The sequence below is a fragment of the Salmo trutta genome, unplaced genomic scaffold, assembly GCF_901001165.1.
Source record: "Salmo trutta unplaced genomic scaffold, fSalTru1.1, whole genome shotgun sequence".
Classification (NCBI taxonomy): Eukaryota; Metazoa; Chordata; class Actinopteri; order Salmoniformes; family Salmonidae; genus Salmo; species Salmo trutta.
In genome coordinates this window covers 2738-29964 of record NW_021822358.1, presented here as the reverse complement: position 1 = coordinate 29964, position 27227 = coordinate 2738, and the positions used below count along the sequence as shown (strand labels likewise).

Below are 27227 nucleotides of genomic sequence, written 5' to 3'. Positions count from 1 at the left end.
CCATCCCCCTGTACTCACATCCACCGTCGTGGTGTAGTCAGAGCCATCTAGCAGTGTGATTTTACACTGCATGTTCTTCAGCTTCTTGACTCCCCTCAGCGGAGACTTGATTGACAGGCGACTGGTTGATGATCTGGTAGATGAAAAGTCCTCAAACTACATCAGGGGAAATAGAAAGGACAAAGGATGTTTAGCGATTGATACTTGATTAGGGAGACATTTTTCTAATACGTGTTTGTTTAGTATGGGTTGTGCTGTTGGGATGTCGGAAGGGAAACAGAATAGCACAGCGGTTAAACGATAGAAGACAATAGGGCATGGGTGTCAAACAGATTTTTGGACGTGCACTTAACTATAACGGTTATCACATCGTTACTGGTCATACAGTTAAGAGATTGGTCCCATCGTCATGACTACATAGAGAAGCGATACATCCCAGTAACAGATTGGTTCCCATGACCACAGAGTCTAGAACCGCCATAGGCCAACGGCCACTGACGCTTGATTTTGTAAATAAAAAAAATTCCACCCCCCCCTAAAAAAGGAAATGCCCTGCTCCTTTTTCCTGACTTTCCTAAATGTTATATTTTACACCACTCATTTGTCAGAATTTTGAAAACAGAAAAGTATTTAGAGTCTTTTTACCAGTAATTTTCACACCTATTTCGAACTTAATGCGCCAAGACAATGTTCTGTAGGACGTTGGTACCCAGCCAGGCTCCAAGACAATGTGCTGTAGGACGTTGGTACCCAGCCAGGCTCCAAGACAATGTGCTGTGGGACGTTGGTACCCAGCCAGGCTCCAAGACAATGTACTGTAGGACGTTGGTACCCAGCCAGGCTCCAAGACAATGTGCTGTAGGACGTTGGTACCCAGCCAGGCTCCAAGACAATGTGCTGTAAGACGTTGGTACCCAGCCAGGCTCCAAGACAAGGTGCTGTAGGACGTTGGTACCCAGCCAGGCTCCAAGACAATGTGGACGTTGGTACCCAGCCAGGCTCCAAGACAATGTGCTGTAAGACGTTGGTACCCAGCCAGGCTCCAAGACAATGTGCTGTAGAACGTTGGTACCCAGCCAGGCTCCAAGACAATGTGCTGTAGGACGTTGGTACCCAGCCAGGCTCCAAGACAATGTGCTGTAGGACGTTGGTACCCAGCCAGGCTCCAAGACGACATCCTGTAGGATGTTGGTACCCAGCCAGGCTCCAAGACAATGTGCTGTAGGACGTTGTTACCCAGCCAGGCTCCAAGACAATGTGCTGTAGGACGTTGGTACCCAGCCAGGCTCCAAGACAATGTCCTGTAGAACGTTGGTACCCAGCCAGGCGCCAAGACAATGTGCTGTAGGACGTTGGTACCCAGCCAGGCTCCAAGACAATGTGCTGTAGGATGTTGTTACCCAGCCAGGCTCCAAGACAATGTGCTGTAGGACGTTGGTACCCAGCCAGGCTCCAAGACAATGTGCTGTAGGACGTTGGTACCCAGCCAGGCTCCAAGACAATGTGCTGTAGGATGTTGGTACCCAGCCAGGCTCCAAGACGACATCCTGTAGGATGTTGGTACCCAGCCAGGCTCCAAGACAATGTGCTGTAGGACGTTGGTACCCAGCCAGGCTCCAAGACAATGTGCTGTAGGATGTTGGTACCCAGCCAGGCTCCAAGACAATGTGCTGTAGGATGTTGGTACCCAGCCAGGCTCCAAGACAATGTGCTGTAGGACGTTGGTACCCAGCCAGGCTCCAAGACGACATCCTGTAGGATGTTGGTACCCAGCCAGGCTCCAAGACAATGTGCTGTAGGATGTTGGTACCCAGCCAGGCTCCAAGACAATGTGCTGTAGGATGTTGGTACCCAGCCAGGCTCCAAGACAATGTGCTGTAGGATGTTGGTACCCAGCCAGGCTCCAAGACAATGTGCTGTAGGACGTTGGTACCCAGCCAGGCTCCAAGACGACATCCTGTAGGATGTTGGTACCCAGCCAGGCTCCAAGACAATGTGCTGTAGGATGTTGGTACCCAGCCAGGCTCCAAGACAATGTGCTGTAGGACGTTGGTACGCAGCCAGGCTCCAAGACAATGTGCTGTAGGACGCTGGTACCCAGCCAGGCTCCAAGACAATGTCCTGTAGAACGTTGGTACCCAGCCAGGCTCCAAGACAATGTGCTGTAGAACGTTGGTACCCAGCCAGGCTCCAAGACAATGTGCTGTAGGACGTTGGTACCCAGCCAGGCTCCAAGACGACATCCTGTAGGATGTTGGTACCCAGCCAGGCTCCAAGACAATGTGCTGTAGTATGTTGGTACCCAGCCAGGCACCAAGACAATGTGCTGTAGGACGTTGTTACCCAGCCAGGCTCCAAGACAATGTGCTGTAGGACGTTGGTACCCAGCCAGGCTCCAAGACAATGTCCTGTAGAACGTTGGTACCCAGCCAGGCGCCAAGACAATGTCCTGTAGGATGTTGGTACCCAGCCAGGCTCCAAGACAATGTGCTGTAGGATGTTGGTACCCAGCCAGGCTCCGAGACAATGTGCTGTAGGATGTTGGTACCCAGCCAGGCTCCAAGACAATGTGCTGTAGGAAGTTGGTACCCAGCCAGGCTCCAAGACAATGTGCTGTAGGACGTTGGTACCCAGCCAGGCTCCAAGACAATGTGCTGTAGGACGTTGGTACCCAGCCAGGCTCCAAGACAATGTGCTGTAGGACGTTGGTACCCAGCCAGGCTCCAAGACAATGTGCTGTAGAACGTTGGTACCCAGCCAGGCTCCAAGACAATGTGCTGTAGGATGTTGTTACCCAGCCAGGCTCCAAGACAATGTGCTGTAGGACGTTGGTACCCAGCCAGGCTCCAAGACAATGTGCTGTAGGATGTTGTTACCCAGCCAGGCTCCAAGACAATGTGCTGTAGAACGTTGGTACCCAGCCAGGCTCCAAGAAAATGTGCTGTAGGATGTTGGTACCCAGCCAGGCTCCAAGACAATGTGCTGTAGGACGTTGGTACCCAGCCAGGCTCCAAGACAATGTGCTGTAGAACGTTGGTACCCAGCCAGGCTCCAAGACAATGTACTGTAGGACGTTGGTACCCAGCCAGGCTCCAAGACAATGTGCTGTAGGACGTTGGTACCCAGCCAGGCTCCAAGACAATGTGCTGTAGGACGTTGGTACCCAGCCAGGCTCCAAGACAATGTGCTGTAGGATGTTGGTACCCAGCCAGGCTCCAAGACGACATCCTGTAGGATGTTGGTACCCAGCCAGGCTCCAAGACAATGTGCTGTAGGACGTTGGTACCCAGCCAGGCTCCAAGACAATGTGCTGTAGGATGTTGGTACCCAGCCAGGCTCCAAGACAATGTGCTGTAGGATGTTGGTACCCAGCCAGGCTCCAAGACAATGTGCTGTAGGACGTTGGTACCCAGCCAGGCTCCAAGACAATGTGCTGTAGGACGCTGGTACCCAGCCAGGCTCCAAGACAATGTCCTGTAGAACGTTGGTACCCAGCCAGGCTCCAAGACAATGTGCTGTAGAACGTTGGTACCCAGCCAGGCTCCAAGACAATGTGCTGTAGGACGTTGGTACCCAGCCAGGCTCCAAGACGACATCCTGTAGGATGTTGGTACCCAGCCAGGCTCCAAGACAATGTGCTGTAGGATGTTGGTACCCAGCCAGGCACCAAGACAATGTGCTGTAGGACGTTGTTACCCAGCCAGGCTCCAAGACAATGTGCTGTAGGACGTTGGTACCCAGCCAGGCTCCAAGACAATGTCCTGTAGAACGTTGGTACCCAGCCAGGCGCCAAGACAATGTCCTGTAGGATGTTGGTACCCAGCCAGGCTCCAAGACAATGTGCTGTAGGATGTTGGTACCCAGCCAGGCTCCAAGACAATGTGCTGTAGGATGTTGGTACCCAGCCAGGCTCCAAGACAATGTGCTGTAGGATGTTGGTACCCAGCCAGGCTCCAAGACAATGTGCTGTAGGACATTGGTACCCAGCCAGGCTCCAAGACAATGTGCTGTAGGACGTTGGTACCCAGCCAGGCTCCAAGACAATGTGCTGTAGGACGTTGGTACCCAGCCAGGCTCCAAGACAATGTGCTGTAGAACGTTGGTACCCAGCCAGGCTCCAAGACAATGTGCTGTAGGACGCTGGTACCCAGCCAGGCTCCAAGACAATGTCCTGTAGAATGTTGGTACCCAGCCAGGCTCCAAGACAATGTGCTGTAGGACGTTGGTACCCAGCCAGGCTCCAAGACAATGTCCTGTAGGAGGCTGGTACCCAGCCAGGCTCCAAGACAATGTACTGTAGGAGGTTGGTACCCAGCCAGGCTCCAAGACAATGTCCTGTAGGACGTTGGTACCCAGCCAGGCTCCAAGACAATGTGCTGTAGGACGTTGGTACCCAGCCAGGCTCCAAGACGACATCCTGTAGGATGTTGGTACCCAGCCAGGCTCCAAGACAATGTGCTGTAGGATGTTGGTACCCAGCCAGGCACCAAGACAATGTGCTGTAGGACGTTGTTACCCAGCCAGGCTCCAAGACAATGTGCTGTAGGACGTTGGTACCCAGCCAGGCTCCAAGACAATGTGCTGTAGGACGTTGGTACCCAGCCAGGTTCCAAGACAATGTGCTGTAGAACGTTGGTACCCAGCCAGGCTCCAAGACAATGTGCTGTAGGACGCTGGTACCCAGCCAGGCTCCAAGACAATGTGTTGCAGGATGTTGGTACCCAGCCAGGCTCCAAGACAATGTGCTGTAGGAGGCTGGTACCCAGCCAGGCTCCAAGACAATGTCCTGTAGAACGTTGGTACCCAGCCAGGCTCCAAGACAATGTGCTGTAGGACGTTGGTACCCAGCCAGGCTCCAAGACAATGTGCTGTAGGACGTTGATACCCAGCCAGGCTCCAAGACAATGTCCTGTAGGACGTTGGTACCCAGCCAGGCTCCAAGACAATGTGCTGTAGGACGTTGGTACCCAGCCAGGCTCTAACGTATCTCTCTCCCCTCACTGAATGAATGACAAATGGATGAATGGGTGATAATTGTTGCACCTTACTTCACAATTTAATTGAAATGAGGCCTAACTAAACGATAAGGAGGGTGAAAAGGTTGAATTTAATTTAGAAAGACAAAAAGGGTAATGATGAGTTTGTGTTGTTTATTTATCATCGTTGGCGCTCATTGTTAATATATTTGACTGTGTGCCTTGTGGGTTGATACCATTTTCTCTTTTACGTTTGACTTTTATTACAAAACAAGCTGTTACAGGACTATGCGCTATTTATCAAGCCTTGGTGCTTATGTTTACGCACCTTGCAGGTTGATATATGCATCTGATGCGTATACTAAAGGAGACAACATTATCAACGTTCTGTAGCGGGTACTTATAGACTTAAAAGCCAGGCGGTTTGTACTGTGAAAGCTGTTCCTCCATTTTGTCCCCAGAAGAAAAATATAATTTTCCACCTCACTGACAACAAAGTACTTTGACTTCTAGGTGGCTTTGTGAGATGAAAAAAAAAAGAAGGTACTTTGGCCTGCAAGACATTTTGGCTTTCCTCACTTTTGAAATGCTGTGAGTGAATCTCAATGTTCAAAAACCATTTAACTCCTTCCTCTCCATCCTTCCTCTCCATCCTTCCTCCATCCTTCCTCTCCATCCTTCCTCTCCATCCTTCCTCTCCATCCTTCCTCCATCCTTCCTCTCCATCCTTCCTCTCCATCCTTCCTCTCCATCCTTCCTCCATCCTTCCTCCATCCTTCCTCTCCATCCTTCCTCCATCCTTCCTCCATCCTTCCTCTCCATCCTTCCTCTCCATCCTTCCTCCATCCTTCCTCTCCATCCTTCCTCCATCCTTCCTCCATCCTTCCTCTCCATCCTTCCTCTCCATCCTTTCTCTCCATCCTTCCTCTCCATCCTTCCTCTCCATCCTTCCTCTCCATCCTTCCTCTCCATCCTTCCTCTCCATCCTTCCTCCATCCTTCCTCAGCTCAATAGAAATGTGACCTACAGATGACAAAGGTAATTTGAGTGACTTACAGACATGATTGTGCCAGAAATAAAGTGTGTGTGTGTGTGTGTGTATGTGTGAGTGTGTGTGTGTCGGTACGTCTGTGAGTGTGTGTGTGTGTGTCAAATCAAATCAAATTGTATTGGTGACATACACATATTTAGCAGATGTTATTGTGGGTGTAGTGAAATGCTTGTGTTTCTAGCTCCGACAGTGCAGTAATATCTAAATGTTTCACAACACATACCCAATACACAGAAGTCAAAGTAATAACTGATGATTTAAGAATAGACACTGTTGTTCAAAAGTTTAGGGTCACTTAGAAATGTCTTTGTTTTAAAAATAAAAGCACTTTTTTTTTTTTGTCCATTAAAATAACATCAAATTGATCAGAAATACAGTGTAGACATTGTTAATGTTGTAAATGACTATTGTAGCTGGAATCGACAGATTTTTTTATGGAATATCTACATAGGCGTACAGAGGCCTATTATCAGCAACCATCACTCCTGTGTTCCAATGGCACGTTGTGTTTGCTAATCCAAGTTTATAATTTGAAAAGCCTAATTGATCATTAGAAAACCCTTTAGCAATTATGTTAGCACTGCTGAAATCTGTTGTTCTGATTAAAGAAGCAATAAAACTGGCCTTCTTTAGACTAATTGAGTATCTTGAGCATCAGCGTCTGTGGGTTCGATTAAGGCTAAAAATGGCCAGAAACAAAGAACTTTCTACTGAAACTCATCAGTCTTTTCTTATTCTGAGAAATGAAGGCTATTCCATGCGAGAAATTGCCAAGAAACTGGTGATCTTGTACAACGCTGTGTACTACTCCCTTCACAAAACAGCGCAAACTGGCTCTAACCAGAATAGAAAGAGGAGTGGGAGGCCCCCGGTGCACAACTGAGCAAGAGGACACGTACATTAGAGTGTCTAGTTTGAGAAACAGACACCTCACAAGTCCTCAACTGGCAGCTTCATTAAATTGTTCCCATAACAGTGTCGTGTTGATAATTATAACAATTGAAATGCTAATCCTTTGCACATGAACGCTCACTCATTCGGGAACAATTGCAATCAATATATATATTTACACTCGGTGTGTCGTCGGGATCTCTGTTGAAAAGTTTGTTTCTGTTGGAGAGTTTGTCCTCTCTCTCTCCCTCTGTCGTGGTTAGAATGGGTAGTTCAGAGTGACATTCATTAATGTCGTTATAGGACAGATGTTTCGGCGGTTGTCGGTCTTCGCGTTCAATGATACCGAATTCCTAGCTGCAGACTAGTAATTAATATCAAAGACTTGTTCTTATTCCGTCGGTATCGATAGTCTAAGAGTTTAACCACATGGTATGGTTAAAAGTTAATCAAGAGAAATGCATGGTCAAACCTTGGCCCTTTCGTTATCGAGGTAAGCTGGTCTCCAACCTTTAGCCATCTCGTAATTGAGGTCTGGGGATAGAAAACCTAGGTGGGGGTTTTATTCGGAAGAGCAGAAAAGGGTCTGTCCCATGACGGAAGACCATAACTGTGCTCATGGGCGGTCCTCTGATTTAGTTAAGACTCCAAAGGGAATTGGAGTTTCCTTCATTAAACAGTCCAAAATCACATTACACAATTTCACAAACAGTTCCATCCTTATTCATTCATTTTATACAACCATTTAGATGTAAGTCTCATAGCTGAGGCTATTGTATAAACATGATTATGGTAATGTGGCCATATTGTCTCTCATGAGTTTCACAAAATTGTACCAAACGGACCAGTTCATAGATGGATTCTTCACTGATCTTTTATACCTTCTCCAGAACCTGAATGTCGTTCGGTTCTCCAGTTCTGTGAGGTGGAATAACTCCTTTGTTCTCTCTATACTGGGGCCATGAGGAGAGGGTCTCCTCGTAGAAATTTACGACCGCTCTTACAGAGCCTGGTGTCAGAAGTATAGAGGTCGGGGGATGGTGCTTGCAGTGCCCAAAGAGGGTAACGTCATGACAGTAGACTCCGGGATGCTGGCCTTCTAGGCAGAGTTGCAAAGAAAAAGCCGTATCTCAGACTGGACAATAAAAAGAAAAGATTAAGATGGGCAAAAGAACAGACACTGGACAGAGGAAGATTTAGAAAAACATGTTATGGACAGACAAATCTACGTTTGAGGTGTTTGGATCACAAAGAAGAACATTCGTGAGACACAGAAAAACTTAAAAGATGCTGCAGGACTGCTTGACGCCATCTGTCAAGCATGGTGGAGGCAATGTGATGGTGGTGGTAAAGTGGGAGATTTGTACAGGGTAAAAGGGATCTTAAAGAAGGAAGGCGATCACTCCATTTTGGCAATGTATTCTGTCTATAATGGAGTGGCCAGCACAGTCACCGGATCTCAACCCTATTGAGCTGTTGTGGGAGCAGCTTGACCGTATGGTACGTAAGAAGTGCCCATCAAGCCAATCCAACTTGTGGGAGGTGCTTCAGGAAGCGTGGGGTGAAATCTCTTCAGATTACCTCAACAAATTCACATCTAGAATGCCAAAGGTCTGCAAGGCTGTAATTGCTGCAAATGGAGGATTCTTTGACGAAAGCAAAGTTTGAAGGACACAATTATTATTTCAATTAAAAATCATTATTTATAACCGTGTCAACATCTTGACTATATGTCCTATTCATTTTGCAACTCATTTCATGTATGTTTTTCATGGAAAACAAGGACATTTCTAAGTGACCCCAAACTTTTGAACGGTAGTGTATATGGATGAGCGATGTCAGAGCAGCATAGACTAAGACACAGTAGTATAGAATACAGTATATACATATGAGATGAGTAATACATAGACTAAGATACAGTAGAATAGTGTAGAATACAGTATATACATATGAGATGAGTAATACATAGACTAAGATACAGTAGAATAGAATATAATACAGTATATACATATGAGATGAGTAATGCAAGATATGTAAACATTATTAAAGTGACTAGTGTTCCATTTATTAAAGTGGACAGTGATTTCTAGTCTGTATATAAGCAGCAGCCTCTCAATGTTAGTGATGGCTGTTTAACAGTCTGATGGCCTTGAGATAGAAGCTGTTTTTCAGTCTCTCGGTCCCAGCTTTGATGCACCTGTACTGACCTCGCCTTCTGGATGATAGCGGGGTGAACAGGCAGTGGCTCGGGTGGTTGTTGTCCTTGATGATCTTTTTGGCCTTCCTGTGACATCGGGTGCTGTAGGTGTCCTGGAGGGCAGGTAGTTTGCGCCCGGTGATGCGACTTCTTCACCACACTGTCTGTGTGGGTGGACCATTTCAGTTATGTCCGTGATGTGTACCCCCAAGGTACTTCAAGCATTCCACCTTCTCCACTGCTGTCCCGTCGATGTGGATAGGGGGTTTCTCCCTCTGCTGTTTCCTGAAGTCCACAATCATCTCAATTTCTTTTGTTGATGTTGAGTGAGAGGTTATTTGTGTGTCAGTTTCTTCTCCTCCCTCTCTATCTCTCCTCCTCTCTGTCTCTTCTCCTCCTCTCTATCTCTCTCCCCTCTGTCGCTTCTGCTCCTCTCTGTCTCTTCTCCTCCTCTCTATCTCTCTCCCCTCTGTCGCTTCTGCTCCTCTCTGTCTCTTCCCCCCCTCTCTGTCTCTTCCCCCCTCTTTGTCTCGTCTCCCCCCCTCTCTGTCTCTTCTCCCTCTCTCTGTCTCTTCTCCCCCTCTTTGTCTCGTCTCCCCCCTCTCTGTCTCTTCTCCCTCTGTCTCTTCTCCCTCTCTCTGTCTCTTCTCCCTCTCTTTGTCTCTTCTCCCCCCTCTCTCTCTTCTCCCTCTCTCTGTCTCTTCCCCCCTCTTTGTCTCGTCTCCCCCCTCTCTGTCTCTTCTCCCTCTCTCTGTCTCTTCTCCCCCTCTTTGTCTCGTCTCCCCCCTCTCTGTCTCTTCTCCCTCTGTCTCTTCTCCCTCTCTCTGTCTCTTCTCCCTCTCTCTGTCTCTTCTCCCCCCCTCTCTGTCTCTTCTCCCTCTCTCTGTCTCTTCTCCCCTCTTTGTCTCGTCTCCCCTCTCTGTCTCTTCTCCCTCTGTCTCTTCTGCCTCTCTCTGTCTCTTCTCCCTCTCTCTGTCTCGTCTCCCCCCTCTCTGTCTCTTCTCCCTCTGTCTCTTCTCCCTCTCTCTGTCTCTTCTCCCTCTGTCTCTTCTCCCTCTGTCTCTTCTCCCCCTCTCTGTCTCTTCTCCCCCCTCTCTGTCTCTTCTCCCCCCCTCTGTCTCTTCCCCCCTCAGTCTCTCCTCCTCTCAGTCTCTTCTCCTCTCAGTCTCTTCTCCCCCCTCTCTGTCTCTCCTCCCCCTCTCTGTCTCTCCTCCTCTTTGTCTCTCCTCCTCTCTGTCTCTTCTCTCCCCTCTCTGTCTCTTCTCTCCCCTCTCTGTCTCTTCTCCCCCCTCTCTGTCTCTCCTCCCCCTCTCTGTCTCTCCTCCTCTTTGTCTCTCCTCCTCTCTGTCTCTTCTCTCCCCTCTCTGTCTCTTCTCCTCTCAGTCTCTTCTCCCCCCTCTCTGTCTCTCCTCCCCCTCTCTGTCTCTCCTCCTCTTTGTCTCTCCTCCTCTCTGTCTCTTCTCTCCCCTCTCTGTCTCTTCTCTCCCCTCTCTGTCTCTTCTCACCCCTCTCTGTCTCTTCTCCTCCACTCTGTCTCTTCTCCTCCACTCTGTCTCTTCTCCTCCACTCTGTCTCTTCTCCTCCTCTCTGTTTCTCCCCATCTCTGTCTCTCCCCCTCTCTGTCCCTTCTCCCCCTCTTTGTCTCCTCTCCCAATCTCTGTCTCCCCCCCTCTCTCTCTCCCTCTTTCCTCCCCTCAGTCTTCTTCCTAAAACCTAAACATAATTCATAAATCATCATAATTTCATGCTCTATTTCCACTCTTCTATCAAACAACATAATTCAATATTCATACAATTTCCCTGTTATGGTTTAATCTTATTCACGTCGCCAGAAGATGACAAGGGAGCTACGTTCATGTCGAGAACAAAGAGGTACTGCAGCTACCAACCCTGTCTCTGTGAGTGTGTGTCTATCTCCGTGTGTGTGTGTGTCTGTGTGTGTGTGTCTGTGTGTGTGTGTGTCTGTGTGTCTCTGTGTGTGTCTGTCTCTGTGTGTGTGTCTGTCTCTGTGTGTGTGTGTGTGTGTGTCTGTCTGTCTGTGTGTGTGTGTGTGTGTGTCTCTGTCTCTGTGTGTGTGTGTGTCTGTCTCTGTGTGTGTGTGTGTGTATGTGTGTGTGTGTGTGTCTGTCTCTGTGTGTGTGTGTGTCTGTCTCTGTGTGTGTGTGTGTGTCTGTCTCTGTGTGTGTGTGTGTGTCTGTCTGTCTGTCTGTCTGTCTGTCTGTCTGTCTGTGTGTGTGTGTGTGTGTGTGTGTGTGTGTGTGTGTGTGTGTGTGTGTGTGTGTGTGTGTGTGTGTGTGTGTGTGTGTGTGTGTGTGTGTGAAAGCAGCACTGCAGCTAAAGTACAAGCCCTGCAGAAGAGACTACTCCCTGTATGCTAGTTCTGGATAGAAGAGCATTGCTAAAGCTGTACCTACTCCACCCACACAAATTTACTCATAACGACGACCACAGCTTAATACCTTTTTCCTTAACCTGAAAAGGTTTAGGACTTTACAGAGAATAGTCAGATTCCTCTGTGAGCAGCTTGCTACCCAACAACTCTGGAATTAATACACAATTGCAATGTTTTTTTTGTTTGTTAATTAAGCTGAAAGGTGTTCAGACTTCTACACAAGAGTCGTCTGTAGGTGAGAATCAGTCAAGAGTGTGCATGGCTACGCAGCTAGGTCTAATTCCCAACATGCAGGGATAGTTAAACTAAACTACCTCATCTGAGAACAGATCTAGGATCAGGTTACTCTTTCAAAAATCACAACCTTAACAATTCGGCTCAGAAACACAAAACTGAGCTTAGATCAGCGCTGACCTCTTTATTGTCCTGACCTGTGAGTCCCGGAGAAAAATTCCCCTCCTATGACTTAGGATTCCATGTCCTAAAGGGAACCCTATTCCCTACATAGTGCACTACAGGCCCCATAAGGCTCTGGTCAAAAGTAGTGCACTATGTAGGGAATAGGGTGGCCTTAAAGATGAAGCCTTAGTGGTGGACCTCCTCCTCTTTCTATTGCAGTTGGTTTTCAAACCGCAGACATTTCACAACTCTGCGCTACAGCTCTGAACTACCTCACCTGGTTAACCTAGTCAAGGGCTTGACGGTTAGTTGACTAGTTGAATCAGGTGTGGAGGCTCTGGAATAGACCGGTTGGGGGTGGAAACGTTGTTGGTCCCCGACAAGAGGTTTGAGAACCACTGGTCTACACTACTCTTGCCTGTCTTGGAAGCTGAGGAGAGGAGGATTTAGCCTACAGATGAGTTCATCTGGCTCAGGGCGACCTCTGTCGACAAGCACGTACTGAAGATAACATAAGCTTTAGCTTCTAGAGAAACAGACAATCTGTAGTCTGCCAGGCCAAACTCAGACACCACAGAGAAACAGGCAATCTGCAGTCTGCCAGGCCAAACTCAGACACCACAGAGAAACAGGCAATCTGTAGTCTGCCAGGCCAAACTCAGACACCACAGAGAAACAGGCAATCTGTAGACTGCCAGCCCAAACTCAGACACCACAGAGAAACAGACAATCTGTAGACTGCCAGCCCAAACTCAGACACCACAGAGAAACAGGCAATCTGCAGTCTGCCAGGCCAAACTCAGACACCACAGAGAAACAGGCAATCTGTAGTCTGCCAGGCCAAACTCAGACACCACAGAGAAACAGGCAATCTGTAGACTGCCAGCCCAAACTCAGACACCACAGAGAAACAGGCAATCTGTAGACTGCCAGACCAAACTCAGACACCACAGAGAAACAGACAATCTGTAGTCTGCCAGCCCAACGTGAGTCAGTTCTCAAACCACCAATGTTATAAATTGAAGATCTCAATCCAATATAATATACAGTGATTCCTCTTTTAAAAGTGGTGTCATACTGCGGTACACCCTGCATGCAGCTGCGGCATTCTGTGGTACGTCATTTAATTGTCAGCCATTTCTTCTGTTACTGCAAGTTATTGCTAGTTTGACCACCAGAGGGCATCTTTGAGAAGCATTTGATAGTATTTCGTAATGGAATTACCAGAGAATTCAAAACCTTTTTTTTGTAATAAAATCAATCCCATATAATTTGTTAAGAAATTTGGCTTAATTAATTTGATTAATATTATGGCGTTTCTATTCAGAGAAAAAGCGACAAAACGAAACCCTCAGGGTTTCCGTTAGGATGGAATGGAAAATATGGCGCTGTACAACGTGACGGTCGGGAGTAGGCTACAGGATTGGAGGATTCTGAATGGTTTGCCTTCATTAGACAACTTTGTTCCAATATTTATGTAAATCAGTAATATTTATTCCCATAGTAATTCATTATGGAACCATAACTAAATCAACATCTGCATTTTGAAAGAGTATTTTTTATCATTATTTTATTAACTAAAATGTGTTTATTTATTTATTAGGCTACTGTGCCATCTACAATACATACAGTAGTAAACATGGGAAAGTGCCTAATTCCTTACATAAGGGAGCGCAGGCCATGTCTGTACTACAGAATGCGGGGCACACGGGAGATCAGGGTTCAAATCCCTGTTGGGGAGGAAGGAGTAGGCTGTCCTTGTAAATATGAATTTGTTCTTAACTGATTCCATATGTGTTATTTCATAGTTGTGATGTCTTCACTATTATTCTACAATGTAGAAAATAGTAAAAATATAGAAAAATCCTGGAATGAGCAGGTGTGTCCAAACTTTTGACTGGTATTTGCTGGAACGGAAAATTACGGTCAGCAGTACAGTCCTGGGCTATGTACAAGGAAGGAGTAGGCTGTCCTTGTAAATAAGAATTTGTTCATAGCTGACTTGCCTAGTTAAATAAAGGTTACACTAAGAGCATAACATTTCTGCACGCTAATTTTCTAATTCTAGTCTAACCAATACCCATATGGAGATTGAGTGAAATATAAACATCCGCATTTGAATGTCCTTTTTCTCGTTATTTTATTTTATTAACGAAAACATAAAGATGTTGATGAAGAAATACTGTACTGCTGTTTTGAGTTAGAAATGTAACACTTTAGATTACTTATTAAGCATCGAATACATTGCAAGTTGAGGGATTTTCACAACAGTAGCCGGTTTATTAAAAAGTCTATTGTCCTGCTAATAGGAATAATTTGCATGATGGACTACATTCTTTATTGTAACCACAATGTCACATATAATTTCTATCTACCTTTCCAATTACTTTTAGAGTTTGGGAATTACAAATGTGCACTTTCTTTTTAGTTATATTGTTTTAGGTCGAACGTGCACACTTTTTTTTCTTAAAATGATTGTGTTTTTGTAGGATGCTACAGTTTTGACCAGTTGCAATTGTAAGTAGGCCTAATAAAAAAATCCTACTTCTACTAGGCTGTTAAGCCTCATAGACAGTTATAACCTCAGACAGTTAAGTTATTTTAAGGCTCCGAAGAAAAAGACTCCAATTCATGAATTGTTGTTTGTAAAGTCAAATTCAAAATTCAAAAGGCACTCGCACATCTGAGCTATCTTTTTTGCAGGTGCCTGGCAACAGCCGGATACGATGAGGAAAAAGGATAAGAAACCCGCACACTGCTCTTGATCGTATCACTGATCTTTATGTGTCGGCCTCACGGCCTTCCTCAGAGCTTTACGTATCGGCCTCACGGCCTTCCTCAGAGCTTTACGTATCGGCCTCACGGCCCTCCTCAGAGCTTTACGTATCGGCCTCACGGCCTTCGTCGGAGCTTTACGTATCGGCCTCACGGCCTTCCTCAGAGCTTTACGTATCGGACTCACGGCCTTCGTCGGAGCTTTACGTATCGGCCTCACGGCCTTCCTCAGAGCTTTACGTATCGGCCTCACGGCCTTCCTCAGAGCTTTACGTATCGGCCTCACGGCCTTCGTCGGAGCTTTACGTATCGGCCTCACGGCCTTCGTCAGAGCTTTACGTATCGGCCTCATGGCCTTCGTCGGAGCTTTACGTATCGGCCTCACGGCCTTCCTCAGAGCTTTACGTATCGGCCTCATGGCCTTCCTCAGAGCTTTACGTATCGGCCTCACGGCCTTCGTCGGAGCTTTACGTATCGGCCTCATGGCCTTCCTCAGAGCTTTACATTTACATTTACATTTAAGTCATTTAGCAGACGCTCTTATCCAGAGCGACTTACAAATTGGTGCATTCACCTTATGATATCCAGTGGAACAACCACTTTACAATAGTGCATCTAAATCTTTTAGGGGGGGGGGGGTTAGAAGGATTACTTTATCCTATCCCAGGTATTCCTCAGAGCTTTACGTATCGGCCTCACGGCCTTCCTCAGAGCTTTACGTATCGGCCTCACGGCCTTCGTCGGAGCTTTACGTATCGGCCTCCCGGCCTTCGTCAGAGCTTTACGTATCGACCTCACGGCCTTCGTCAGAGCTTTACGTATCGGCCTCCCGGCCTTCGTCAGAGCTTTACGTATCGACCTCACGGTCTTCCTCAGAGCTTTACGTATCGGCCTCACGGCCTTCGTCGGAGCTTTACGTATCGGCCTCCCGGCCTTCGTCAGAGCTTTACGTATCGGCCTCACGGCCTTCGTCAGAGCTTTACGTATCGGCCTCACGGCCTTCGTCAGAGCTTTACGTATCGGCCTCACGGCCTTCATCAGAGCTTTACGTATCGGCCTCACGGCCTTCGTCAGAGCTTTACGTATCGGCCTTCGTCAGAGCTTTACGTATCGGCCTCACGGCCTTCGTCAGAGCTTTACGTATCGGCCTCACGGCCTTCATCAGAGCTTTACGTATCGGCCTCACGGCCTTCGTCAGAGCTTTACGTATCGGCCTTCGTCAGAGCTTTACGTATCGGCCTCACGGCCTTCCTCAGAGCTTTACGTATCGGCCTCACGGCCTTCATCAGAGCTTTACGTATCGACCTCACGGCCTTCGTCAGAGCTTTACGTATCGGCCTCACGGCCTTCATCAGAGCTTTACGTATCGGCCTCACGGCCTTCCTCAGAGCTTTACGTATCGGCCTCACGGCCTTCGTCAGAGCTTTACGTATCGGCCTCACGGCCTTCGTCAGAGCTTTACGTATCGGCCTCATGGCCTTCCTCAGAGCTTTACGTATCGGCCTCACGGCCTTCGTCAGAGCTTTACGTATCGGCCTCACGGCCTTCGTCAGAGCTTTACGTATCGGCCTCAAGGCCTTCGTCAGAGCTTTACATATCGGATTCAAGGCCTTTGTCAGAGCTTTACGTAACGGCCTCACGGCCTTCGTCAGAGCTTTACGTATCGGCCTCAAGGCCTTCGTCAGAGCTTTACATATCGGATTCAAGGCCTTTGTCAGAGCTTTACGTAACGGCCTCACGGCCTTCCTCAGAGCTTTACGTATCGGCCTCAAGGCCTTCGTCAGAGCTTTACATATCGGATTCAAGGCCTTTGTCAGAGCTTTACGTATCGGCCTCACGGCCTTCCTCAGAGCTTTACGTATCGGCCTCACGGTCTTCCTCAGAGCTTTACGTATCGGCCTCACGGCCTTCCTCAGAGCTTTACATATCGGTCTCAAGGCCTTCATCAGAGCTTTTGTGAGTTTTTTAAATTAGCACCCTTATGTAGACCTAGCCACACCCACATCCGTTCCACGCATCGAAAGGGGTTGGCGGCGAAAAACAAATAAGTGCTACCAAATATAACAATATGCATTTCATAAATATTAAAATAAAGTGTGTACAGTCGTGGCCAAAAGTTTTGATAATGACACAAATATTAATATCCACAAAGTTTGCTGCTTCAGTGTCTTTAGATATTTTTGTCAGATGTTACTATGGAATACGGAAGTATAATTACAAGCATTTCATAATTGTCAAAGGCTTTTATTGACAATTACATGAAGTTGATGCAAAGAGTCAATATTTGCAGTATTGACCCTTCTTTTTCAAGACCTCTGCAATCCGCCCTGGCATGCTGTCAATTAACTTCTGGGCCATATCCTGAATGATAGCAGCCCATTCTTGGTCTCAGGATACTTTACTGTTGGCATGACACAGGACTGATGGTAGCGCTCACCTTGTCTTCTGACTTTACCCCAGTCCTCAGCGGTCCAATCCCTGTACCTTTTGCAGAATATCAGTCTGTCCCTGATGTTTTTCCTGGAGAGAAGTGGCTTCTTTGATGCCCTTCTTGACACCAGGCCATCCTCCAAAAGTCTTCGCCTCACTGTGCGTGCAGATGCACTCACACCTGCCTGCTGCCATTCCTGAGCAAGCTCTGTACTGGTGGTGCCCCGATCCGTAGCTGAATCAACTTTAGGAGACGGTCCTGGCGCTTGCTGGACTTTCTTGGGCGCCCTGAAGCCTTCTTCACAACAATTGAACCGCTCTCCCTGAAGTTCTTGATGATCTGATAAAATGATTGATTTAGGTGCAATCTTACTGGCAGCAATACCCTTGCCTGTGAAGCCCTCTTTGTGCAAAGCAATGATGACGGCACGTGTTTCCTTGCAGGTAGCCATTGTTGACAGAGGAAGAACAATGATTCCAAGCACCACCCTCCTTTTGAAGCTTCCAGTCTGTTATTCGAACTCAATCAGCATGACAGAGCGATCTCCAGCCTTGTCCTCGTCAACACTCACATCTGTGTTAACGAGAGAATCACTGACATGTCAGCTGGTCCTTTTGTGGCAGGGCTGAAATGCAGTGGAAATGTTTTTGGGGGATTCGGTTCATTTGCATGGCAAAGAGGGACTTTGCAAGTAATTGCAATTCATCTGATCACTCTTCATAACATTCTGGAGTATATGCAAATTGCCATCATACAAACTGAGGCAGCAGACTTTGTGAAAATTAATATTTGTGTCATTCTCAAACTTTTGGCCATGACTGTATTATCTCTCTCTCTCTCTCTCTCGACTGTACATAAAACGTATTAAACACGTCTGTAAAACCACAATGAGGACATCGACCTACCAAGAAAGTTTTCATAAATCATTGGGCACAGTGTAAGGAAAATGCCAGAGTAATTCATGTCCAGATTTACAACATAATATACATATGAGGAAATAACATCCGGAGGATGAAAATCCAAAAACACTCTGATTTTCTTTTGTGGCTGGCATGGACCAATTTATTGCGTAAATAAAACAGGCCAGTGGTTTCTTAACTTTTCGCGAGTTCAAAGTATATGTGGTTGTGAACATTACAGAGTGTTCTTTAGCTTTAGCAGGTCTTTGTTGTAGCAGTTCATCTCGTGTTTTTCCCCAATGCCAAATTAAGAGCTTCATCCACACATTGTGGAGAATAGACGCTAATTAGAAACCTATTGCGCATCTCCTCTGCTTTTTCTAGATAGTCCTGAAAAGGATTTGTTGCAAATTGGAGAGGTGGGAGGTTCACACCTAGCTCAAGTTGGGGAGGGGAGGGATTACATACACTTAGGTTGGAGTCATTTTAAAACTCGTTTTTCAACCACTCCACAAATTTCTTGTTAACAAACTATAGTTTTGGCAAGTCGGTTAGGACATCTACTTTGTCTATGACACAAGTCATTTTTCCAACAATTGTTTACAGACAGATTATTTCACTTATAATTCACAGTATCACAATTCCAGTGTGTCAGAAGTTATACACTAAGTTGACTGTGCCTTTAAACAGCTTGGAAAACTCCAGAAAATGATGTCAAAGCTTTAGAAGCTTCTGATAGGCTAATTGACATCATTTGAGTCAATTGACATAATTTGAAACAAGTACAAAAGTATCTATATCCACAGTAAAACGAGTCCTATATCAACATAACCTGAAAGGCCGCTCAGCAAGGAAGACGCCACTGCTCCAAAACAGCCATAAAAAAGCCAGACTACGGTTTGCAACTGCACATAGGGACAAAGATCATACTTTTTGGAGTTTGGAATATGATTGATTGATTGCTTCTGTGGACAGGTGTCTTTTATACAGGTAACAAACTGAGATTAGGAGCACTCCCTTTAAGAGTGTGCTCCTAATCTCAGCTCGTTCCCTGTATAAAAGACACCTGGGAGCCAGAAATCCTTCTGATTGAGAGGGGGTCAAATACTTATTTCCCTCATTAAAATGCAAATCAATTTATAACATTTTGACATGCGTTTTTCTGGTTTTTTTTGTTGTTATTCTGTCTCTCACTGTTCAAATAAACCTACCATTAAAATTATAGACTGATCATTTCTTTGTCAGTGGGCAAACGTACAAAATCAGCAGGGGATCAAATACTTTTTTCCCCCCTCACTGTAATTGAGTGTATGGAAAACTTCTGACCCACTGGGAATGTGATGAATGTGATGAAAGAAATAAAAGCTGAAATAAATCATTCTCTCTACTGTTATTCTGACATTTCACATTCTTAAAATACAGTGGTGATCCTAACTGACCTAAGACAGTGTCACACTCTTCTTCGTCTGAAGATATAGAGAAATCATCGTCAGAGAAAGTGGACCAATACGCAGCGGGGTATTGTGTACTCATCTTCTTTTTATTATGGAAAAGAAGGTAAACCGAAAACAAAACACGTTCACAGGAAAAACACGACGACGACAAACAGGCTTGTAAGGCACAAAGCTATACACAGCAATTAATCTCCCACAACTCACAAACCCAAACACATCCCTATATATAGGACTCTCAATCAGAGGCAACCAGAAACACCTGCCTCCAATTGAGAGTCCAACACCCAAACCTAAACATAGAAAACTAAACTAGACAGAAAGTAGAAATACAAACCTAGAAAATACCCAAAACCCAGAACTAACAAATCAAACACAACCAACCACCCCGAACCACATAAAACAAATACCCTCTGCCACGTCCTGACCAAACTACAATAACAAATAATCCCTAATACTGGTCAGGACGTGACAGACAGGGAATTTTTACTAGGATTAAATGTCAGGAATTGTGAAAAACTGAGTTTAAATATATTTGGCTAAGGTGTATGTAAACTTCCCACTTCCCACTTCAACTGTAGCTCGGCTATTAGACAATCCTTTAGTAAAGGTTGAATCGTCTATTGTTCAGCTAATAGCCCATCCTGTTACGCTTGTGAAAAACTAATAACAATACCTTTTTCTCCTTTTCACGTTAAAGATTCCAATTGATAAAGTGTTTTTAGCCACAATCGGCCCCAACCCCAATTAATACATTTGGGCACAGTCGATAACGTGCTGGACTTCGGGCTAGAATGTTGAGGGTTCTAAACCTGCTCCCTGCAAATATCCACAATCATTTGTCTCCATATTAACTAAAATATTCCTCTCAATTGTACATTTTTTTGCTTGACTCATTATAACGTTATAACTACATACATTTGCTTCCTCGTAATATTTTGTCAGCCATCTTTGCTGAAGTCACCAAGGATGGGTGGCTCTCGTCAAATTTGTCATTGGAACCACTCGATATGATTGGTCATATAAAAACCTTGGGACCCAAATGCAGAATGAGTGCTCTAACTCCCCCTTGTGGTGGTCTGGAGCAATGAAGCAGTGATGCTGGGTACCTCTAACTCCCCCTTGTGGTGGTCTGGAGCAATGAAGCAGTGATGCTGGGTACCTCTAAGTCCCGCACACAACTTTTAAAGGAGGAACCACTATATATTATGTCTGAAAAGTTGTCAACCCAGAAATTCCGAGCTTCCCCATTGGGCACAAGTCAAACTGTACTGTAGCTGAATACAGCACGTGGAAGGCTCACCTGGTTATTTCTGGCTGGTGTACTGTGTCCAGCGGCGGCTGGGAAGTGGTCAACTGCCTTCCCTCCTTTCTCCTTGGGCTCAGAGTCCGCTCCTGATTCAGTCATCATGGCCAATCACACTGGAAGAGAAAGAGAGAAAGAAAGAAAGAAAGAAAGAAAGAAGAGAAGAAAGAAAGAGAGAGAAAGAAAGAAGAGAGAGAGAGAGAGGAGAGAGAGTTTGTGTGTGAGGAGAGGATTTATAGAGCCACCCACCATTCCTAAACCAGTGAGAGCAGTGGGAGCTCAGAGCCACTATCACTTACTACTAAATCAAATCAAATGTTATTTGTCACATGCGCCGAATACAACAAGTATAGACTTTACCGTGAAATACTTAGTTACGAACCCTTTCACAACAATGCAGTTATAAAGTAACAAAGCTGACATAAATAATAAGATAGTAATACTAGAAATAAAAATAGCGTTTCCATTGATCATCCTTGACGTTTCTACAACTTGATTGGAGTCCACTTGTGGTAAATTCAATTGATTGGACATGATTTGGAAAGGCACACAGCTGTCTATATAAGGTCCCACAGTTGATAGTGCATGTCAGAGCAAAAACCAAGCCACGAGGTCGAAGGAATTGTCCGTAGAGCTCAGAGACAGGATTGTGTCGAGGCACAGATCTGGGGAAGGGTATCAAAAAATGTCTGCAGCATTGAAGGTCCCCAAGAACACAGTGGCCTCCATCATTCTTAAATGGAAGAAGTTTAGAACCACCAAGACTCTTCCTAGAGCTGGCCGTCCGGCCAAACTGAGCAATCGGGGAGAAGGGCCTTGGTCAGGGAGGTGACCAAGAACCCGATGGTCACTCTGACAGAGCTCAAGAGTGCCTCTGTTGAGATGGGAGAACCTTCCAGAAGGACAACCATCTCTACAGCACTCCACCAATAGGCCTTTATGGTAGAGTGGCCAGACGGAAGCCACTCCTCAGTAAAAGGCACATGACAGCCCACTTGGAGTTTTCCAAAAGACACCTAAAGACTCTCAGACCATGAGAAACAAAATTCTCTGGTCTGATGAAACTAAAATTGAACTCTTTGGCCTGAATGCCAAACGTCACATCTGGAGGAAACTTGGCACCATCCCTATGGTGAAGCATGGTGGTGGCAGCATCATGCTGTGGGGATGTTTTTCAGCAGCAGGGACTAGGAGACTAGTCAGGATTGAGGGAAAGATGAACGGAGCAAAGAACAGAGAGATCCTTGCTGAAAACCCGCTCCAGAGCGCTCAGGACCTCAGACTGAGGCGAAGGTTCACCTTCCAACAGGACAATGACGCTAAGCACACAGCCAAGACAACGCAGGAGTGGCTTCGGGACTAATCTCTGAATGTCCTTGAGTGGCCCAGCCAGAGCCTGGATTTGAACCTAATCGAACATCTCTGGAGAGACCTGAAAATAGCTGTGCAGTAACAGTCCACATACAACCTAACAGTTTGAGAGGATCTGCATAGAAGAATGGGAGATACTCCCAAATTCAGGTGTGTCAAGCTTGTAGCGTCATACCCAAGAAGAATTGAGGCTGTAATCGCTGCCAAAGGTGCTTCAACAAAGTACTGAGTAAAGGATCTGAATACTTACGTATGTAAATGTTATATATATAGTTTTTTATTTCTAGTAAATATGCAAACATTTCAAAAAACAGTTTTTGCTTTGTCATTGTGTGGTATTGTGTGTATATAGATGAGAAAAAGAAGAAAAAAAAACATTTTAATCAATTTTAGAATAAGGCCGTAACGTAACAAAATTTGGAAAAAGTCAAGGGGTTTGAATACTTTCCAAATGCTCTGTAGTTATAAATAATTTGTACACTGCAAATTGACCTCAAGAATCCCAATTTTGACATTTAATAGAGTACAGGTGGATTACTAGATTTAATAGAGTACAGATGGATTACTAGATTGAATAGAGTACAGGTGGATTACTAGATTGAATAGAGTACAGATGGATTACTAGATTGAATAGAGTACAGGTGGATTACTAGATTGAATAGAGTACAGATGGATTACTAGATTGAATAGAGTACAGGTGGATTACTAGATTGAATAGAGTACAGATGGATTACTAGATTGAATAGAGTACAGGTGGATTACTAGATTGAATAGAGTACAGGTGGATTACCAGATTGAATAGAGTACAGGTGGATTACTAGATTGAATAGAGTACAGGTGGATTACTAGATTGAATAGAGTACAGGTGGATTACTAGATTGAATAGAGTACAGATGGATTACTAGATTTAATAGAGTACAGGTGGATTCCTAGATTGAATAGAGTACAGATGGATTCCTAGATTGAATAGAGTACAGGTGGATTACTAGATTGAATAGAGTACAGATGGATTACTAGATTGAATAGAGTACAGGTGGATTACTAGATTGAATAGAGTACAGGTGGATTACTAGATTGAATAGAGTACAGGTGGATTACTAGATTGAATAGAGTACAGGTGGATTACTAGATTGAATAGAGTACAGTTGGATTACTAGATTGAATAGAGTACAGATGGATTCCTAGATTGAATAGAGTACAGGTGGATTACTAGATATAAAAGATATATTTATGGAAGTATTTAAATAAATAAAAAATTATAACAATAGTTATGTTTAGATAGAGTCAAGGATATGTTTTTGTATAATTCTACAAAGTCTTAGAAGAAACATAGGCCTGTAGCCTATTTTAGTTTCCCTTACAATACAAACATTACAGATTAATCCATTTGATCAACTTCATTTGTAGATTTGATTAGTAATAGATCTATAGTAATTCATAAAGTCCAGTTAAAGCTTCTTTTGACAAAGTAGAAACCAAAAAGATAATAATATAACCAATGTCACGTTCTGACCAGTAAAGGGGTTATTTGTTATTGTAGTTTGGTCAGGACGTGGCAGGGGGTATTTGTTTTATGTGGTTCGGGGTTTAATGGGATATGTATTTATGTAAGAGGGGTGTTTGATTTATGTGTTTCGGGGTTTTTGGGTAATGTTCTTGTTTTGTATTTCTATGCTCAGTCTATGTTGTGTATTTCTTTGTTGGCCTGGTATGGCTCTCAATCAGGAACAGCTGTACATCGTTGTTGCTGATTGAGAGTCATACTTAGGTAGCCTGTTTTCACCTGTCCCTTTGTGGGAAGTTGTTTGTGCATTGCTGTGTGTTTTCTTGTTTTGTGTTTTCAGTGTTCTAAATTAAAAGTTAAAATGAGCACTCAACCCGCTGCGCCTTGGTCCCTTTCATACGACGATCGTTACAACCAATCAGGTCACAGGTGAAATTATTGGCTGTATTCCTAAACCAAAGCACCAGTGCATGGACAACTGTAAAGGATGAATTGCATAAATAAATAGCATATTTTAATTTTAAGTTAAATCGTTTAAACCAAATAATGGTGCCGGGGGGGATGGCTGCCGTTTTACGGGCTCCTAGCCAACTGTGCTATTTTGTTTGTTTTTTCGCATTGTTTGTAACTTATTTTGTACGTAATGTTGCTGCTACCGTCTCTTATGACCGAAAAGAGCTTCTGGACATCAGAACAGCGATTACTCACCTCGAACTGGACAAAGATATTTTCTTTAATGAGTCCGAAGCGAAGGATATACTGCTTTGTCAAGACAAGGCCCAAATCCCTGTCATCCGCGTGAAGAAAAGACGAAATTACAAGGAGGCGGAGGTCTGGGTGCCTTGTGAGAATTTTGTCGGTGAGTGAGTAAACCGCCTTTACCATCCGTTCAATTGGCCAACGTGAGATCACTGGGAGAAAAAAAATGGACTTTCCTACCAACGAGACATTAAAAACTGTAATATCTTATGTTTCACTGAGACGTGGAAGAACGACGACACGGATAATATAGAGCTGGCTGGGTTTTCAGTGCATCGGCAGGACAGAGACGCTACGTCTGGTAAGGCGAGGGGAGGGGGTGTCAATAACAGCTGGTGCGCGATGTCTTAAAGAAGTGTCGAGGTATTGCATGCCTGAGGTAGAGTACCTCATGATAAGCTGTAGACCACACTATCTACCAAGAGAGTTCGCATCTATATTATTCGTAGCGATCTATATTATTCGTTTTCTTTTTTATTGGCCAGTCTGAGATATGGCTTTTTCTTTGCAACTCTGCCTAGAAGGCCAGCATCCTGGAGTTGCCTCTTTGCTGTTGACGTTGAGACTGGTGTTTTGCGGGTACTATTTAATGAAGCTGCCAGTTGAGGACTTGTGAGGCATCTGTTTCTCAAACTAGACACTCTAATGTACTTGACCTCTTGCTCAGTTGTGCACCGGGGCCTCCCACTCCTCTTTCTATTCTGGTTAGAGCCAGTTTACGCTGTTCTGTGAAGGGAGTAGTACACAGCGTTGTACCAGATCTTCAGTTTTTTGGCAATTTCTCGCATGGAAGAGCCTTCATTTCTCAGAACAAGAATAGACACGGTTTCAGAAGAAAGTATTTGTTACTGGCCATTTTGAGCCTGTAATCAAACCCAGAAATGCTGATGCTCCAGATACTCAACTAGTCTAAAGAAGGCCAGTTTTATTGCTTCTTTAATCAGGACAACAGTTTTCAGCTGTGCTAACATAATTGCTAAAGGGTTTTCTAATGATCAATTAGCCTTTTAAAACAATAAACTTGGATTAGCTAACACAACGTGCCATTGGAACACAGGAGTGATGGTTGCTGATAATGGGCCTCTGTACACCTATGTAGATATTCCATAACAAATCTCCCGTTTCCAGCTACAATAGTCATTTACAACATTAATAACGTCTACACTGTATTTCTGATCAATTTGATGTTATTTTAATGGACAAAAATGTTTTGCTTTTCTTTCAAAAACAATGACCCCAAACTAAGTGACACCAAACGTTTGAACGGTAGTGTACATGTAATGTCTGACTACCTTGCTGTACCAGCGAGATAGTAATGTTATCCTTGGGGTCTTCTTCCCTTCAGCGTAATATAGGATGAGTATATATGTAACAGATGTTGATCGTACTCTCCTTGTGTTGTGTTTTCTCCTAATAAATCACACCAGCCAGTGGTCCCAGTTGAGCATCATTTATTATCTGTTGTTCAATAGGAAACAGCACGTTAGTTGTGCAGGGCTTAACGATATTGATGGCTGTCGATGGCAAAATCCCTTGCATCCCATTTTCATACTGGGAAGACCTGACGTTCGCGATCTCCCCCTATCTGCAAGCGGGGGCCAATCACAACACACCTTATTGTCATCAGAGTTGAACCAACCAATAAGAATGCTTGAACATTAAATACACATTTCTTTAGAGGCAAGTGGAAACATAACCAACCCTGTTACATATATATATATACATATATATATATATATATATATTACTGTGTTATACAAAGGTTCTCCAACTCCAGTCACGGTAATGTCTGACTTCCTGCTGTACCAGAGAGATAGTACTGTATAGATGTTACATCAGAGTAGGGTTTGTTGTTCACTTCTGATACATATGTATCTGTTGTCTTTACAACCACATGGTATAATTAAGCAATAAGGTGGGGGGGGGGGGGGGGGGGGTATATGGCCAATATAGCACAGCTAAGGGCATGTTCTTAAGCACGACGCAATGCGGAGTGCCTGGATACAGCACTTAGCCATGATATATTGGCCATATACCACAAACCCCTGAGGTGCCTTATTGCTATTATAAACTGATTACCAACATAACCGCTCTAGTAATGTAATAGGATCTCTATGGCGCTAGTTTATTTGACATAATAGGTAGTTGACATACATGACGAATTACCTTGCCCCAAAACAATATACTACCCTCTCCTACCTAAACATGTTTTGCCGGGAAGGTAATTTGATGAAGTATCAGGCTTCACGGTTTGACAAATGCTTTCCGTAAAGTCAACATACTCGGAAGAAGCATAGCAATGTCGTAAATGAAATTCTACAGACTGCAAGATCAATTAGCGAAGCAACCCTTTACAATGTTGCGCACACTGCTAAGTTGCAATTTTACAATATAACGCGCGCCAAGAAAGGTTATACCAAACACGTAATAAACCTATAACATGTCGTGTCGGCTATGCAGCATGACTGGCTTTACAAAACAGAAAACAATGTTTATCCCAGTTTGCTGTCATTCTGACTTCGGGTGATGTGGTCAAGGAGAATTCAGGAAAACCCTCGTCTTCTTGACACGCCAAAAAAACAAAAAAAAGACCCAACACAAATATTCACAAAATACCAGACAATATTCCTTCCAATCGGGTTTGACATCAACAGAGTAGAAAAAGTATCCGGTTAAAATGTATAGTAATGTCATTACCGGTATAGTGCCGTCTCTGTCCGTCCGGTACTGCGTGAGCAAAATATCCGTGGTTGTAGTTAAGTTGCGGTAGATTCTCCGTTATTGTGCTCCTGCTACAGCATCAGATTCTCTCTTCACCAGCAGAC

At 44.8% G+C, this 27227-nt stretch overlaps 1 long non-coding RNA gene across 1 annotated transcript; it reads right to left on the bottom strand.

Moving 5' to 3' along the window:
- Window positions 1-34: 34 nt before the first annotated feature.
- LOC115181951 (uncharacterized) lies at window positions 35-27227 on the bottom strand. The gene is made up of 3 exons (XR_003873573.1): window positions 27100-27227; window positions 20766-20884; window positions 35-156 (listed from the first exon to the last, which is right to left on the bottom strand). It is a non-coding gene; the product is annotated as an uncharacterized LOC115181951 (long non-coding RNA).